The sequence below is a fragment of the Podarcis muralis genome, chromosome 6 (assembly GCF_964188315.1).
Source record: "Podarcis muralis chromosome 6, rPodMur119.hap1.1, whole genome shotgun sequence".
Classification (NCBI taxonomy): domain Eukaryota; kingdom Metazoa; phylum Chordata; class Lepidosauria; order Squamata; family Lacertidae; genus Podarcis; species Podarcis muralis.
In genome coordinates this window covers 11385288-11401501 of record NC_135660.1, presented here as the reverse complement: position 1 = coordinate 11401501, position 16214 = coordinate 11385288, and the positions used below count along the sequence as shown (strand labels likewise).

The window sequence follows — 16214 nt, the reverse complement described above, 5'->3', positions numbered from 1 at the left end:
TATTCCATGGGTGCTGTGTCTTGTCAAACAGAAGTCCTATGTTGGTAGGGAAACAATCTGTGCGGATGCTTATCCACTCATCATGGGAATATGATCATTTCTTACGTGCAAATAGTTTATTTAACTTTCATTTTCATTGTTTATATGTCATTGTGCTGCATAGAGGGGCTGAGGGTTATGAACAATAATGTTTGCTGTACCACTGCAAGCAACAACCCATCAATCACCACTAGACTGTTTGAAAATAAGAGGCAACAGCCAGGCTAACTCCTGCACCCTTCACTTGGGACAAAGGTCCCATCTGTCCAATGACTGGGCCTGCCCTTGCCTTAGTTACAGCAAAGAAGGCTGCAATCTATCTGCCCCTATTTATAGCCCAATCTGCAAATATTTTTCATGCAATCTCAGTACCACTCATGGACTCTCTTGCTGTAGCGATTATCACCCCTGTTACCTCATGGCAATTTTGCAGTACTTCAGATGCATTGATTATCACATTAAGCATGGCTTTCCTTATGGGAATGAGCTAAAAATAAGCATTGTGGGTTTTTTTCCCCTCTCCTTAAAGTGAATGAAACATTTCCCTGTATACACTACCGGCAGCTTGCGGGGGAGGCTGACTTTTCTGCAGTCATGAAACTTGCCCTTCAGGAGGTCCAATTCATAAAAAAAAAAAAAAAAAAAAAACCACTCTTCCTTTGCCCTCGCTAACTTCATTGAAGGTTTATCTCAGGATGAAGTATAGGCAGGAGGGGAAATCTGGGGAAAGAGAAAACTGACTGTGGATTTTAATGAGCATCCAGGAAGAACCTACAGTTAACAGTGGAAGTGAAGCAAAGGAACACAAGAAGCTGCCTTATACTGGATTAGACCATTGTTCCATGGAGCTCAATATTGTCTGCTCCGAATGGCAGTTGCTTCCTCAGATTTCACACGGTGAAAGTGATGCTGTTGAGACCCAGCTTACATTATACCCAGAAGCTGAAGACCAAAGGTAGGAAGTGGCTGTCCAAAGTTTCATATAGATGACATTGTGTGGCAAGGTCCCGACCCACCCCCACTCCCCCTGGTAGAATAAAGACACATGACTCAAATATTTAAGGTTAATGGGCTAAAAAAGACCACAACTTTATTGGTTACAGATGATGAGCGGTATTGGCTTAGGCATTGGATCTAACCCACTATATCTAACTCCAGCCTGTCTACAGGGAGTCCGGGAAGGGTTAACCACCAGTAGGGGGAGTCCTGCTGGTGCACATCAACTAGGAGCTCCCCCGGGGGTCACCGATAGGGGTCGTGCCTTAGGCCCTAACCTCCCTAGGCTTTGGACAGGGCCATGCCCCCCAGAATCCTTTATCAGACTACCCTTCAATATGTGGGGCAGGTGATGGCGCTGCCTCCCCTCTTCCATCTACAAACTATACCAATGCCTAACTGCCAATACCAAGAAAGTTGGGACGATTTGCTACAAGGTAGGCGAAAACCAAGTGTCTGATGCCAATTTGCCAAGTGGAAAAATTCCTACCAGGCCCCTCAATGGCAGCCAACCGAAGTCCATAGCAAGGTCAAAAGAGATGAAAACCTTAAAGGGTGGGAGGGTGGGAAAACCAGAACAGCTGGAAGCCAGAAAGAGAAAGATCTCCCAGCTGCGTCCTGCCTTTATCAAGCAGGCCACACCCCCAGACCAAGCAGATTGGTCGGCCTGGCCAGTGACGCAGCCAGGAATCCCCCAGTTGTGCAGAGCTGGCCACCCACCCCCTGCGCACATGGGGGGGGGGGTTGTGAGAGCCCGCAACACCACCTCCTCCTTAAGGTGGAAGTGGCCTTCCCAGCACAAGCTGGAGAGGCCAGGGATGGAACATAGGACCTTTGGTGTGCAAGGCAGATGCTCTGCCATTGAGCTATGGTCCAAGCTTTTTAACTTTGAAGCAATGGGATTGTACGCCACATGGGTGACAGCTGGGATGAGCACAACCATGAGATGTATAAATAGCCACTGCCACCTTTTGCTGCTTTCCCAAAATAGCAACACTTGGCTGAGAGAAGCAGGAAGAGTGGGACGAAATTGCACATAAACTCATTTTTAAAAGAATCGCAACACTTTCTCCCCCAGGGGTGCAGTGGGAACAGAGGAAGGTTTGAATATCCTTGCTGCCCCTCCCCCATATTAATAAATCAATGTCATTGTCTGCTTGGAGCCAAATGTGAGCAATAACAGTCTTCCTTTTTGATTTATTTTTTTTAAATGTTCTCATTTCAAAACTCAATCTGAGTCGCATTGTGATGATTATTAAAGGGGGGGGGAGTGCATGGAGAAAGGGAGAGGGATTTGGTAGCTCTGAAAGCCAGGCTCAAAAAATGTAGACAAGCAGGACAGGGTGGCCACCATCTCCCAAAACTGATTGCCACAGATACCAGTACTCAAGGTTTGGCACATGGACTCTGTACACAGAGGTGCCAGGCAGACGCCATGACCAGTAGCCGTTCGTAGATCTGTGCTCTGTAATACAATACAATACAAACCCTAATACAAGGGTTGCCAATATTTTTGGCCAATTGGGCTCATTTGGAATTTTGTGCTGTGGTTGCCATTTACCAAAAAAAAATGGCTGCTGCAAGGGGGTGGCATAACACAAAACGGTGTGCCTTTGGCACCCACAAACTTTCAGATGCTTCTGGATTTAGCACTCTTTGTGTTCAGAAGACCCATTAAATGCTTCTCAGTGGGATGTGCAACATCTTTCTGTTCAGCTAGATCCATGTCTGACATCTTTCACCTTTCATAAGTTGTCCACCTTCAAGCCACTTCTGGGCACATGCGCTAGAGAAAGCAATGCTGTAAGCGGGCATCAAACACATGTAAGTATTCCTGGAAGGAGGAGGGTGAGGAGAAGTTTGGATTTGATATCCCACTTTATCACTACCCTAAGGAGTCTCAAAGCGGCTAACAATCTCCTTTCCCTTCCTCCCCCAAAACAAACACTCTGTGAGGTGAGTGAGGCTGAGAGACTTCAAAGAAGTGTGACTGGCCCAAGGTCACCCAGCAGCTGCATGTGGAGGAGTGGGGAAGCAAACCCAGTTCACCAGATTACGAGTCTACCACTCTTAACCACTACACCACACTGGCTCTCATTATGGTACATAATGAGGAATATCTGTAAGAGGTTCCACCTCCTGGATGTCAAACAGTATCCATCCCTGACTCTAATCATTACATGGAGGGGGGGGAATTAGAGTCCCATTGCTACTTCTCAACACCTGTTCCTCATTTATGGAAACCAGCCCCAAATAAGAGCAAAAATTCTCATCAGCAGTAGGCTAAAAACTGGTAAGGAGGTTCCCCTTACCCCAGGCTGATACCTGAAGTAAAGGTGAAACATTGCACAAAAGGACTTCCCTCTGATACTGTCAATTGCATAGCAAAGCTTCCTTCTGCTCCTGGTTCAGTACCATGGACAAGGCTCCAGAAGCAACTGGTGAAGGACAACTTTGAGCACAAACTTTAGGAGACAATCATTTGAGAAAATGATAATCAGGTTGTGCGTATGGGTATCACTGGCCAATCTTTTTCTGGGGCCTCATTTTGTGTGTCATCATTTCCACATTAGAAATACAAGGGATAGGTATCTGAGGCAGGTGGAACCCTTGAATGGCTTGCCAAGGCTGGTTTGCCTGGCTCCCATCACTGTCAATCAGATGGCTGATGGGAGTTGTAGTACAAAACATCTGGAGAGCATCTGAAGGCTGCTGCCTCTTGGTAGTGAAGACTTTCATTCCAGCACATTTTACTGAGTTCCAGCTGATATTTATTCAGCTACTGGCTTTCTCGTTTCATTATAGCTTGTGCTAGAGTTTCACTGATATTTTGTTGTTTTTATTGCTATACTCATGTACCATTATTATCCGATGCCTTGAATATTAGAAAAACATGATGCATGAACTACTATCGCTACACACTGGGAAGATCTATCGGGGGCCATCCTTCCAGCATGGTATATAGCAAGGTATGAGAAATAGCCTTACTAGAAAAACTCACTTATAAGCTAAGAGCAGCAAGAGGACCAAAAGACACACATTTTTTATTTTATTTTTGCAATATGGAACAATTTTATTCAGTATGTAAAAGACGACTCTCACAATTTGAGTGCACACCCAGTTTTTCAAAGTATATGGCAGTATCTCTACCCCCTCGCCACACACTCTCAGTACACATTGTTGTATGGGTTTGTAGGGTGAGTTTTTGCTTTTGCTTTTATTCTTTATTATCCTGAGAATTGTGTAATTATGCTCCTGACAGTACTCTCTTTCCCTTCCCTCGCCTCCCCCACCCCAGTTTTTATTTCTATTGTTATTTCATTGTTTATATTTGCTACATATCTCTGAATGCCATTTTGAAACAAAGTGCCTTCTTAAGATATGTATACCTGCAAAATTATGTTCGTTTGGTTTTGGGGTTTTCGGAAAAAAATATTTTTATCATTTTATATTCCTGCATTTTTCAAAACCTTTTTTAAAAAACCCAACCTATTTTCACACAAAAAAAGCATGGGACAAATGCTGAAAAAGAATCAAGAAAAATGCATTTGATGGTGCACTCCCCATTGCCATGCAACCGCAAGAACCTAGCTTAAGACCTAGTCCACCCTTGTCTATGATGTTTGTTACAGTATGACTGTAATTTCCTAATTTCTGCTCTAAAACTTCTATCTATGTCTATATAGATATGGAAACCAAAGGATAAGAGGAGCCTGATACATATGGTGGGTGGGGAGGGGGTCAGCAGTTTGCTGAGTGGGCTCAGACACCCCATAAGAATAGTACGGCATCCCGGCTGCCGGGGGGCAAGTTCATTTTACACCTCTCAAGCTGCCATTTAGCATGTGCCAAAGTCTTCCTCTGCCTAACAATAAGGAAAGGTCAGTCCGATGCAGACAGGTGCAAGAGTCGTGAAGAAGGAATCTGACAATAAAGGTTAGCTAGTTAAATGTCATCACTAAAGGGAAGACAACTCAAGCTGCTGTGAACACATGAAGAAGTTGATTTATTCTGTGTCTGATGGCTTGGCCACCATTCCAGACCAGGGGTAGCCAATGTGGACCCTCCAGAGGTTTTGGGACTACAACTCCCTCTATCCCTGATCGTTATCTGTACTTGAAGGGGCTAGTGAGAGTTGGGAGTCCAACAACTTCTGTCTCCCTTTGCTGAAATTGTGGAATACCCTCCTCACAGAGGTGTGTCTAGCATCTTCATGGTACATCTTCTGCCATAGATGCTGAGGATAGACCTCTTTACCCTGACCTTTGATGGTTATGGTCTTTTGTTTTGGGAGAACCATCTCTTTTGTTGAATCCATACTTCTGCACTAGCTGGAACAGATTTGCTGCTTTACTTACATGTATCACTGTATGTTGCATTCTTGTATCCCATATGGAGACCTTGTGGTGATAGGTGCATAAGAAGACTTATAAGTAAATTAATAAATAACTTACACCTGAAGGTTACCATGTTGATCACCCTGGTGTAGACTAATGCTGCCTTGTTCTGAGTAGCAAGAATTATCCCAGGTCTCCTGCGAGGATCTCTTTGAACCAGGCCACCTAAAATTGTACCTGGAGCCTTCAGCTTTGAAAATATGTGTCCTGCCATATAACAGACTCCCGCTGTGCCTAAATCTGAGGGATTGTGGGGGCTCGGAGCTCATCTCCTCACCAGCATAAGGTTCATGATTGTGCCAGGTCTAAATCACTGAGCCATACATTCTGTGGCAAAGACCCAAGCCCCCCACCCCCACCCATGCCAACATGGCTGTAGATATTAAAGATTTATAATGCTTATCATGAGTGCCACAAGCTGAAAGCATTGGCAGATTAATCTGCCAAATAATCTGCAAATTATTTGGGATTGCTCAAATAAAGATGTAATTGTAGATTAAAATCTGCACAGACACAGTTAATTGGCGGTGCTGTCAGCATCCAGGGTTATGTGACATGGGAATCTTGCAGGACCTCTTGCCACAGCAGGCAATGCAGATGTGACAGCCCTATCTAATGTGTGCCAAAGGAGATAAAAAATAAATTAAAACAGCTTTTCCTTCTGTTCTGTATCCAAAGCCAGGAAAATAGCTTCACACCATGAATTGAGCTGTTGGCCTCCTTTCTTCACAAGATTAGGGGGAGGGGCACCTTCATTAAAAGCTCTACAAGATGTATATTTATTTAAATCTAATAAATAGAAGGGCTGGTGGATTCAAGAGCTAGAATGCTGCATTAGATATGTGGTTGTCGCTGCATAGAAGAGACTTGAGTTCCGGTCCCCAGTCAGCCATGCTGGGCTTGCACAGAGGGTTTTGTTCAGATGCCACTGCTCTGGTCCCAAGCCATGAAGGGCTTTCCAAGGTCAAAGCCAGCATCTTTAATGGGGTCCAGACACAGACTGGGAACCATGCTGTGCAGTTCCTGTCAGCACTCCTGCAGCTGTGTCCTGAACAAACATAGATATGCTAATGAACTGTCTATCGGTATTTATATTAGATTGTAGCATTCCATCAAACTCTCCCAAAGTTCCATCATGCTGGCCAAGAAATAGAACCCGTGGGGATATGTAAATAGTGGCTGGTGTGAACCTCATTGTGTTTATCTCAGCTTTCATCTGGGACCCAGTTGAAAGGGGGGGGCAACCTGGAATTACATGGGGAAGATTTAGCTCATCACACACACACACACACACACACACACACACACACACACCATGGTTTCCTTGAGCACATGTCTTTAAGTACATGTCAGGGATGATGGGTATTGTAGTTCAGAAACATCTGGAGGACCACATATTCCATACTCAAAATAAATAAATGAGAAGCTGTCTGTCACTCATTCCTATTGGAAAAAGTAAAAGTTAGCATTCAGATGGAGGGTGCAGTTGCCTATCACTACCCCCAGCTGAGCTATGACTGTCAGAGACGCTGGCATGGTCATCCAGTCACTTCAATTCTTTCCTAACTTATCTTACACTTTTACTTTCCCCCACGTCTCTCCTTAGGAACACAGGAATGTAGGAATCTGAGTTACACCAAGTCAGACCACTGACACATCCAGCTCAGTATTGTTTTTACTAGATAGATAGATAGATAGATGATAGATGATAGATAGATGATAGATAGATATAGATAGATATAGATGATAGATGATAGATAGATAGATAGATATAGATAGATAGATAGATAGATGATAGATGATAGATGATAGAGATAGATGATAGATAGGTAGATGATAGATATAGATACATATAGATGATACACCCTACACTCGTTTTCATAAGTGGATGCATAACTTTGTTGTTTTTCCAACATATTTTTGGGGGAGTGCATGCTTTGTGGGTGAGGGGGCTGGTTCATTCCCTCTCTCTCTCATCTTATTTTTGCATTGTGCTCCAAAAGGGATGCTCTTCTTGTTTTCTTAAGTGACACTTGCAGCAAAAGGCATGGGGAGGGGGAAGCAGCCTTTAAAAAGAAATGTTTCGAGTAAATAAATTAATGAAATTCCATTAAACTGTCTTTGGAACCCCTATCCCCTTAAGAATAAAACCCAGGAGCCATGTTCAGGAGTAAGGAGAGGGTGGGAGAGAGGGAAGGGCCTTTGGGCTATGGGATGTATGCACAGCTAGTAAATTGATATAGTGTAGAGAAGTTCAGAGCATTCCACTTCTCTCTTCCTAATGACAATGCCACACTGCCTCACCTTCCCTCTCCTGCACAGCTCTTAAAGGTACAGGAATGCCACCAAGACTATATCTGCATTCTCTGTCTCTCTGTCTCTCTCTCTCTCTCTCCTAAAGGCGTGGATTGCAGGTGCCATGGCCTACTTGAAACCAGAGAGCTGTTAACCTCACTTTGAACCAGCTTTTATATGACAACATGTCTTCTCCCAGGCAATGTCAGCCTTTAACAAAAGCAAGCTTGCAGTCTGGAGGAAAACATTGAAGAGGCTGTGATTAGGCACACAAAGAGAGGGGTCAGCTGGTGTGCTAATTGCCCAGGAAGCGGGTTACTAAGCAGCACCTCCTAACCCAGTTGTTATTCCCCGGGGACGCCGCCATCCACTCCAACCTTTGCAGCCTGCTGCCTGTCTTGCTCAAGACCCAAATCAAAATGTCTCGTTACTACAGACGGTGAAACACCCGCAACATCACCGCCCTTTCTCATCTTATAGCAAAATGGCACGCAGAGGGCCCAAATACTGTAGCGTTTGATAACAGTAAGTTGGTAGTTCATCTCCCCTCCCCACACAGTCCCCCCCCCCTTCAAAAAAAATATGTAGGCTTTCCCAACCAAATTACAGATCAGGAAATGGGTGTTTCCCTGACTCACCCTCCTCGGCGCAATGAATTCACACAGCCAACAGGCATGCTGGATCTCTAGGTAAAATGTACCTAGGCTACAATCATTCTTCATTCTCACTGTATTTTATCTTTAAATCGGCCCCGGTGTGTGTGTGTGTGTGTGTGTGTGTGTGTGTGTGTGTGTGTGGAATCATTGGTGGAGAGGAACCGCTAGTTACCAAGGAGACTCCTAGATGAATCAGAGAGACTGGCTGGTATCTTCTTTAATTCACGAGACCATAACATTTTAAACGAGAGGAGGAAATACGATGCCAAGTCTGAGAGAGACGAGTTTCCCCTCCCACCATCAGCACCAAGGATAGCTCCTCTCGCTTGTCTTGCCATGAGAAGGCGTTAGCTGGCGGAATCGAGGAACAGATTACGGCGGAGTGAAGGGGGATTTCTCCGGGTCGCTGTTTGGTTCGGGGAGAGAACAAAAGACAGGAGACCATTCAAGGGCAAAGTGGTCCTTATGGAGCTGGTAGGAGAAACAGCTGAAAAGCCACGTTTCCCACCCAGGAGGGAAGACCAAGGCAGAGAGTCCGGGGAGCCCCAGAGATGCGTTGGTCTCGTCGTCGTTCTGCACCCTCGGCGCTCCTGCGAATAAAGACCCTGCCCTTTCTTCGTGCACTTTCCCACGGCTGGAGAGAGAATGGCGCTACCGGGTTCCTTTAAAATCCTGAGAAAAGACCCTCGTCTGCATTCAGCATCGGGAGTTCTCGCCAGCCTTTCGGAAGGTGCCGGCCGCCGCTGCTTGAAATCCTCGCAGTGAAACGCTCCTCTCGGTGCCTGACTCGGACACAGTTTCACCAACTGGCAGGTGAAGTGACAAGTTTGGCAAGGGACAGAGGGACTTGGCTTCACCACAACACCAGCCCCGACATCCCTTGCCTGCCAGAGGGGGTTCCCATCATGTCTATGAAGCGTGTGAAGGGCTCGGGCAGTAGGAGGGATGTAAACACAGCAGGGTGGCGTTTTCAGAAATGTTGCAATAGACTGGGAGCCCCGTCAAACAAAGTTTGGCTGAAAGAAGCTTGGCTTTTATAGACCTTTTTCAGCATCGAGATAGTTTCTCTCTCCCCACCCCACCCCCACCCCCTTACAAATGGATTGGCGTAGCTCCTTTTAAGAACAATCTTGAACTTTATTTTATTTTATTTTCCTCTCCCTTGCCATTCTCCCCACCCACCCGCTTTCCCGGTTGAGAAACAAATTATTCAAGGAAGCATCATCGGAATGTTGAGAAAAGCACAAAATCATTCTAACCGCTAGAACTGAAGGCTCAGGGAAGGATCCCACATGGAAATCGCTTGGTTTCTCAGCAAAGGTGACAACTACAAAAGTATGTAGATTGAAGGGAGGAAAATCACTGTGTGTGTCAGAGTCAATTGAAATCTCCATATTTGGAACAGCTGGACCACCGTTGCTAAGGTAACATTATCAATTAAAGATTTCTTAATGCATCAGGACACAGTGAAATGTATCAGTGTGTGTATTTTGTGTTTATGTGCATACATATATATATGATAAATTGAAAGCCTTCTAGGAATGGGATGTTATTCAACGATACTGACCTCCCATTATTAGGCGTGTTTTACAATATGGATTTCTAGGATGGGAAGATCTGGTAGGAAAGGCAACTCGAGTGTTAGTTAAGGATTCAAATCAAGGACCTTTTTTCAAGGCAACTATTTTGAAGTGCTTTTGTGACATGTATAATACTCCCTGAAATGAGCTGCCTGTAGCATTTATGATCTGAAACGAAAGGCTAACAAGATTAGAAGGAATAATGTTTCCGTGATGGGCATTGTGAGGCTTATTGCTGGCAGAATAAAGTAGTCTGGTTTTTATCATCTTGGTCTGCAAATTTGGGTAAGAGGAAGGTTGGAATTGGTGATAGTTAAAAACATCATTAGAATGTTGAAAATCCGTGAGGAAAATCTGAAACCTTTACTGCACACCAAGGGAAAGCACAATAAAATTCCTAGCAGTAGCCGAAAGCTGATCACTAATTCCCTCTTGTTTTCTTTTCTTTTAAATGATATATTATACCTGCTTTTAGAAAAAGACTGCAAGTTCAGTCTATGGCATTACAGTTCATCATCTAAGGCATTTCTTATTTACCTTCTGGGTAAGGGGACATGAACTTAGAATATACTGGCAAATATGTCTGGTCTCCCGAGTTTGACAATATCCTAAGTTTTTGCTGCCAGACTTTTTCAAAGACTTGCTTGTTTTCTTTTCACTTGATGACAGTGTTTTTCAAATATATACTTACCAGCACTTAACTCTCATGTAGCGTCAGTAGTGCTTTGATGTGATAAGCAACATCCCACCCTAAGCAGGTTTACTCAGAAGTAATTTCCCTTGTATTCAGTGGCACTCACAGCCTAATCCAACGCATGCCTGGAAGTGAGTTACTTATTCCCTTGTGAGCAAGGTTGGGGTTGTAGGCTATCTTTGAGGAGCATGCAATTTCTCCTGGCTAGCAAAAGTTAATTTAATGCTTGCTCTGAACCCCCCCCCCCTGCCCTGGAGACTGGTTGTGTGGTGCACAGGCATCAACAAGAAATGTCACCAATTTCACTGTGTCTTAGCTGTGACTTTCTTTCTTTTTTTGCCATGTGAGGATATTGAAACATTTCAGGGGTGAGTGGTTTATTTGACATGGAAAATCAACTGAAGTACGGAATACTTTTATGTTTTGCCCCCAAGGTCATCCAGAAAGGCAGAGAAGTTGGTTTCAGGTGAAGCCTTGGCCTCTAGCTCAGAGCGAAAGATTGAGAGGCCCACTAAACTCATTTCTTCTTCTGACCTTTGCCAAGTTTACAGCAGTCTAAAAGCGGCAGTGGAAGTTAGGGAAAGTTGAGCCAAATGTTTAGACTATGTTGTACATGCGCCTGAGTTAATGAGAATTGAGTGTGAGTACTAATACAGGAGAAACCAGTTGCCCGTTTAGCAAACTTCTAAGGTGGGGGGAAACTCTGTTTGCAGGTTTTGTTTATCCGTCACTGTACCTCAACCTATCATTTCTGTCTACTTCAGGCATCTGACAAAGTTGTTTGTTGCCTACAAATTCCACACCGAAACAAGTTGGTTAGCCTTTGTGGTTAGCCATGAAGCATCTTTTCTTTGATGTACTGATTCTGTAAATTTCTCTCCTTTCAGCCTGATCTATAAAGTGTGGCATCACTTTTGTGTTTGTTACAGAAAACAAACGTTCAAATTTCCTCCCCGCCCCCTTTAATATATATTCTGAACTTAGGGGAGATGGACTCCTTTCTCTGCATTTTCCCATCCACTAACTTTGGTGTCAGTATAGAAACTTCCTTACCTCCCCGTCCCCAATGAGCCCCCTGGTCTGAAAGACGATATGCACTGCTGTCTCTGCTACGCACGACAACAGCTATGGCAGGGGGGGGTCTCTTGGGATTGATCTGGCATGTTAAACTGCAGGGTTTGGATGGTTTTGCTTGGCAACTGACCCAATGTGAAAATCTTCTGAAGACCAATCAAGAGGCAAGGTCATCCTGTGAGCCATGCAGTTGCTGCATGCTGCGCTGCCAAGCTGAAGACTGGCACGTGGGTCCGGGTTCACTCTTTTGAGAGGCAGCATTATCAGCTTCTAGAGTGGAGGAGAGAGCATGCCCATTTGGGAACTGGCTTTCCTGGGTGATACGGGTGGTCCTTCAATGGACTCTGGTGGGAACCCATTCCCAGCCTTGCTCCGATGCCAGAACATATTCCACTCAAGGAAGGCGCAACCAAGGAAAGGGGGAGATCACCAAGAAGACCCAACTTGCCTGGCCCTTCCAAACACTGGTAAATATCTCTCTCTCCCTCCCCTGCTTCCTCCCTCTTTCTATAGCTTGAGCCTATGCTAGCTTTTAAAAATATCTCCCGAAAATTGGACATCCCTCTTCAGGACCATTGAGAGCCTCTACGCTGCTCCACGGGAGAGTGCACATTTTCACAAATGATTTTGCACGGGGAAGTTTTATGTTGACTATAAATTCTAGCCAAATCTAGGTTCTACGCCAAAGTCTGGAAGATAGGAAAAGTTGTGCCAATACCAACTGAAACATCGTTTGTAAAAAATGGCCTGCGCACTACGTCCTTGTGCAGCTCCTTTATTCAGATTGATGTGTTGTCTTGATAGTCTATGTAAAATGGTGGTGGTGATCTGAGCATTGTGAATATTTTTGGAATAATGAAGAATTTCCCAGTGAGGGACATTTGAGTCTTGAGATGGTGGAGAAAGCGGAGAATGGAATGCGGGTTTTCCTCTTTCACCAATTTTGGCATAATTTGCCCACCAGAGTGGCTGTGATGATAGAGTGATGAATGGCAGAGAGGTATATAGTGAATTTCAGGCAGGTACATAGGGAGTGCTAATGTTTATGGTAATTGCTCAGAGGAACATAGTACTTATATTTTAACATGAACCATCACTCAAGCTTGTCTATATGTTATTGAACTTGGAAGCTGTTGCCTCTGAACGTAGAAGCATTGTGCCAGATTGGGAGTAGTGATGAAGGAATGTCACTCTTCACGTGTTCAAGTGTGCTCTCTTCTCTCTTAATATATCCCAGGGCTGAGTCCTGGAACTGAAACCAAGGTCTGGAGCTGACCTTTGATAACCTTCCATTCAAATTAAGTGTTGATTGAAGTAAGGAAAAAACATTAGATCATTGGCATCAAATGACAGAGCTTGTCCTTCCGTTATAGTGCTATTTCTGGAGAAATACCATTCTGAAAGTACCTAGTTTTGTACAATGTGGTGTAATTGGATTGGGCTAGGGATATCTGGGTTTAAATCATCATGGAGATGGTGAGAGGTCACATAGGAGGAGAAGAAGAGTCAAAAGTTTACAGCTGATATTATGCATCCATTGAAACTGCTTGGATTAGAAGTCAGGGAACACAAATGTTTTGCTTATGATGTTTGATCATTTCACAGGTGCAAGTCATCACTTGCAGTTGTAATCACCAAGTGTTGAGCATGCAACTATGTGAACTTGCCCTCCATCCTTCGGTTCAAAGGATTTAGTTTCTCACAGTCCATTGTTTTGATGGCATCTCCAACCTATTTTATGGAGCAATGCAAGGGTCTCCCTGGGTAAGATGCTTGTACCAGACTTTGCAAGTCACATAGCAAAAACTCATTTAACATATCACCTAAATGACTAAGCTATGAATCAGAAAATCCTGGATTCATATCTTGCTTCTGTCCTGAACTTAACTAGAAAGTCTTAGGATGTCACTATCTATCAACCTCTGCTCTCTCATGTCATCTACCCACATAGGGAATATAAATGTACACTTAGCGGCAAAGGTTCACTTTGTGTTGTGAGGGAAAGGGTATAGAAGAAGAGTTTGGTTTTGATATCCCGCTTTATCACTACCCTAAGGAGTCTCAAAGCGGCTAACATTCTCCTTTCCCTTCCTCCCCCACAACAAACACTCTGTGAGGTGAGTGGGGCTGAAAGACTTCAGAGAAGTGTGACTAGCCCAAGGTCACCCAGCAGCTGCATGTGGAGGAGCGGAGATGCAAACCCGGTTCCCCAGATTACGAATCTACCACTCTTAACCACTACACCACACTGGCTCAGTAGTAGAGCATCTGCTTGTTATGCAAAATTCCTCAGGTTCAATCCTCAGCATGTCCAGGTAGGTCTGTCTGGGAATATCTTCTACCTGGAACCCTAAAGTGATGCTGCCAGACAGCATAGAAAATTCTGAGCTAGATAGACCAATGGTTTGATCCAGTATAAGGTAGCTTCCCATAGCATGTGAAATGACTCTTGGAAAACTTCCCCTGTGCTCCCCATTCAGCGACAAGTTGGTAGCACACCGCAAAAGTCCAGCGCTGCAATCCACTAATTCATTTATTGTAGGAATAAAAACTATTGAGATATGCACAGTTCTTCCCACCCATATTGGTTGCAGGATTCCCTGTGTTACTGTCGGTCCTCAACCACAAGTTACATGCAAGGATGCAGGCATGTGTAGTATGCCTGTCTACTCAGCCAGCAAACGTAATGAGATCTTTTGCTCAGAGTCATGGTGTACCATGGAGAGATTACATTATACACTAGTTTGTGGAGTAATTAGTACTCAGTCAACATAACAGAGCTTTGAATCAAAGAAGGTACAGTATTATTGCAAAGCCAAAACATTGATTAATATGCGGATTGTTACAGAATTTTAAAAGGTTGGTTAAGCAACCAGAATTCAAATCAGACCAGCAGCATAGTTACAGCTAAGACAGTGCAAAGTAGGACGGCTCACCTACCAAATATGGAGAAAAGGGGGAAATGAGAAACACCAGGCAAACAGAGTCTAATTGGTATAAGGGCGGGGATTAGATAAATAAGTGCCACTAGCAGCAGCAGGGCTAAGCTTGGGAACTGGAGGGAGGGGAAAGAGTCGAGATTTTTGAAAAGGAGAGGGAATTATCACCTCCCCTGGGCCAGATAGAAGGAGGTGGGAAGCTGAGCCTGGAAGTTGTTCTTGCCATAAGACTAACAAGGGTTCCTGGGGTCAGTTACAGGAGGGATCTGGGATGAGCTGAGCCCTGCAGCTGCATTGTGTAGCTTCCTTGTGGGGCTGGCATGCAGCAATGCACTCCCTGGGATCCTAACTAACCCATGTGTAAAACAGCAAACATAGAGAAGGGAAGGGAGACCTAGGAATCAGGGATGGAAGGGAGCCATGCTGTCTCATCGAAGGGGGTTGGAGCAGTATGAGTGCCCCATGCCATGGACCCTACAAGAGAACAGCCAGGGCATGTTCACCCTGGCTCAGCCAGCTGATCTGTGGACATAGCAGAGAGAGGTGGAAGTTAGGCTGGATCCTCATTCAGCTCCATCGCATGGCCTGGAAACCCAGCAAGGACATTTTATTTTAAAGGCTTGCTTCCCCACTGCTAGGTTTAGGGAGAGCAGCTGCAGCAGCGCTGCTGCTGAATGGAGTACAGATCAGGTGTAACTTTATTGTGGCTTAACAACACCGGCTCTCTTTATGCTGGCATCTTGTGTGTAGGACGGCTCCCAAAGCCATCCTAAGATATGTCAAAGCTCTTTACTGACAGGGTCCAGGAGCGCTAAAACACACAGTAAAGTGCAATACACACATGCAAGTACTTATAAGTGTCAACCAGTAAAACACTCAAAAGAAAAGCAAGATACTCAAAACAAAATTACTGAGGCTGAAAATGTTAAGTGGTATAGTCTAGTGGTCAGCAGTGGGATAATGTGGGGGGGGGGGAGATACATTTTCAAGAAGCATCTAAAAAACACACTACATTGGGGTAGTCAGTGTGACACCCTCGAGATGCTGTTGGACTACAACTCCCATTAACCCCAGCCAGCATGGATGGTGGTCAAGAATGTTGAGAGTCATAGTCCAACAACATATAGACTAGAGAGCATCGCATTAGCTATGCCTGCACTATGGACTGTGCCTTCTGAATGGCAGGAGGGCGTGTGTTACAGAGGACAGGCAGTGGTGGACCCACAAGCTTGAACCATCATGGGGCCTCTTCGCAAGCAGCAACGAGGTCTGGCTAACCACTGTGATCTTCTTCAATGGGGTTCTTCCACGACAGATCACCACACCTTTACAATGTCTGTGCTACTGATTCTCAAACTTTGGGATTGTCGAAATATTTGCAATCTTGAGGAGACACCTCAGAGGGCCTCTGAGGATGTTTGCAGGGGCCAGGTTAGTTCATATGGGGAGAGGTGGTCTTTGAGCTATTGTGGTCCTGGGCCATTTAAGCCTTAATGGGTCAAAACCAGCACTTTGAATTGGGGCAATATGCTCAAACCCAAACC

The 16214-nt window shown here is 44.7% G+C and overlaps 1 protein-coding gene across 6 annotated transcripts in view; it reads left to right on the top strand.

Moving 5' to 3' along the window:
• KCNMB2 (potassium calcium-activated channel subfamily M regulatory beta subunit 2) overlaps nucleotides 1-16214 on the top strand; it is a 318431-nt gene that overhangs the window by 213010 nt on the left and 89207 nt on the right. The window contains exon 1 of one of the 6 annotated variants that reach the window (XM_028731608.2): nucleotides 8395-9807. The exons of the other annotated variants lie outside the window; for them this stretch is intronic. The gene's annotated coding sequence lies outside the window, so the exon portion shown is untranslated. Of the gene's footprint in view, nucleotides 1-8394; nucleotides 9808-16214 lie in introns of those variants that run through there. 6 annotated transcript variants of the gene reach the window in all.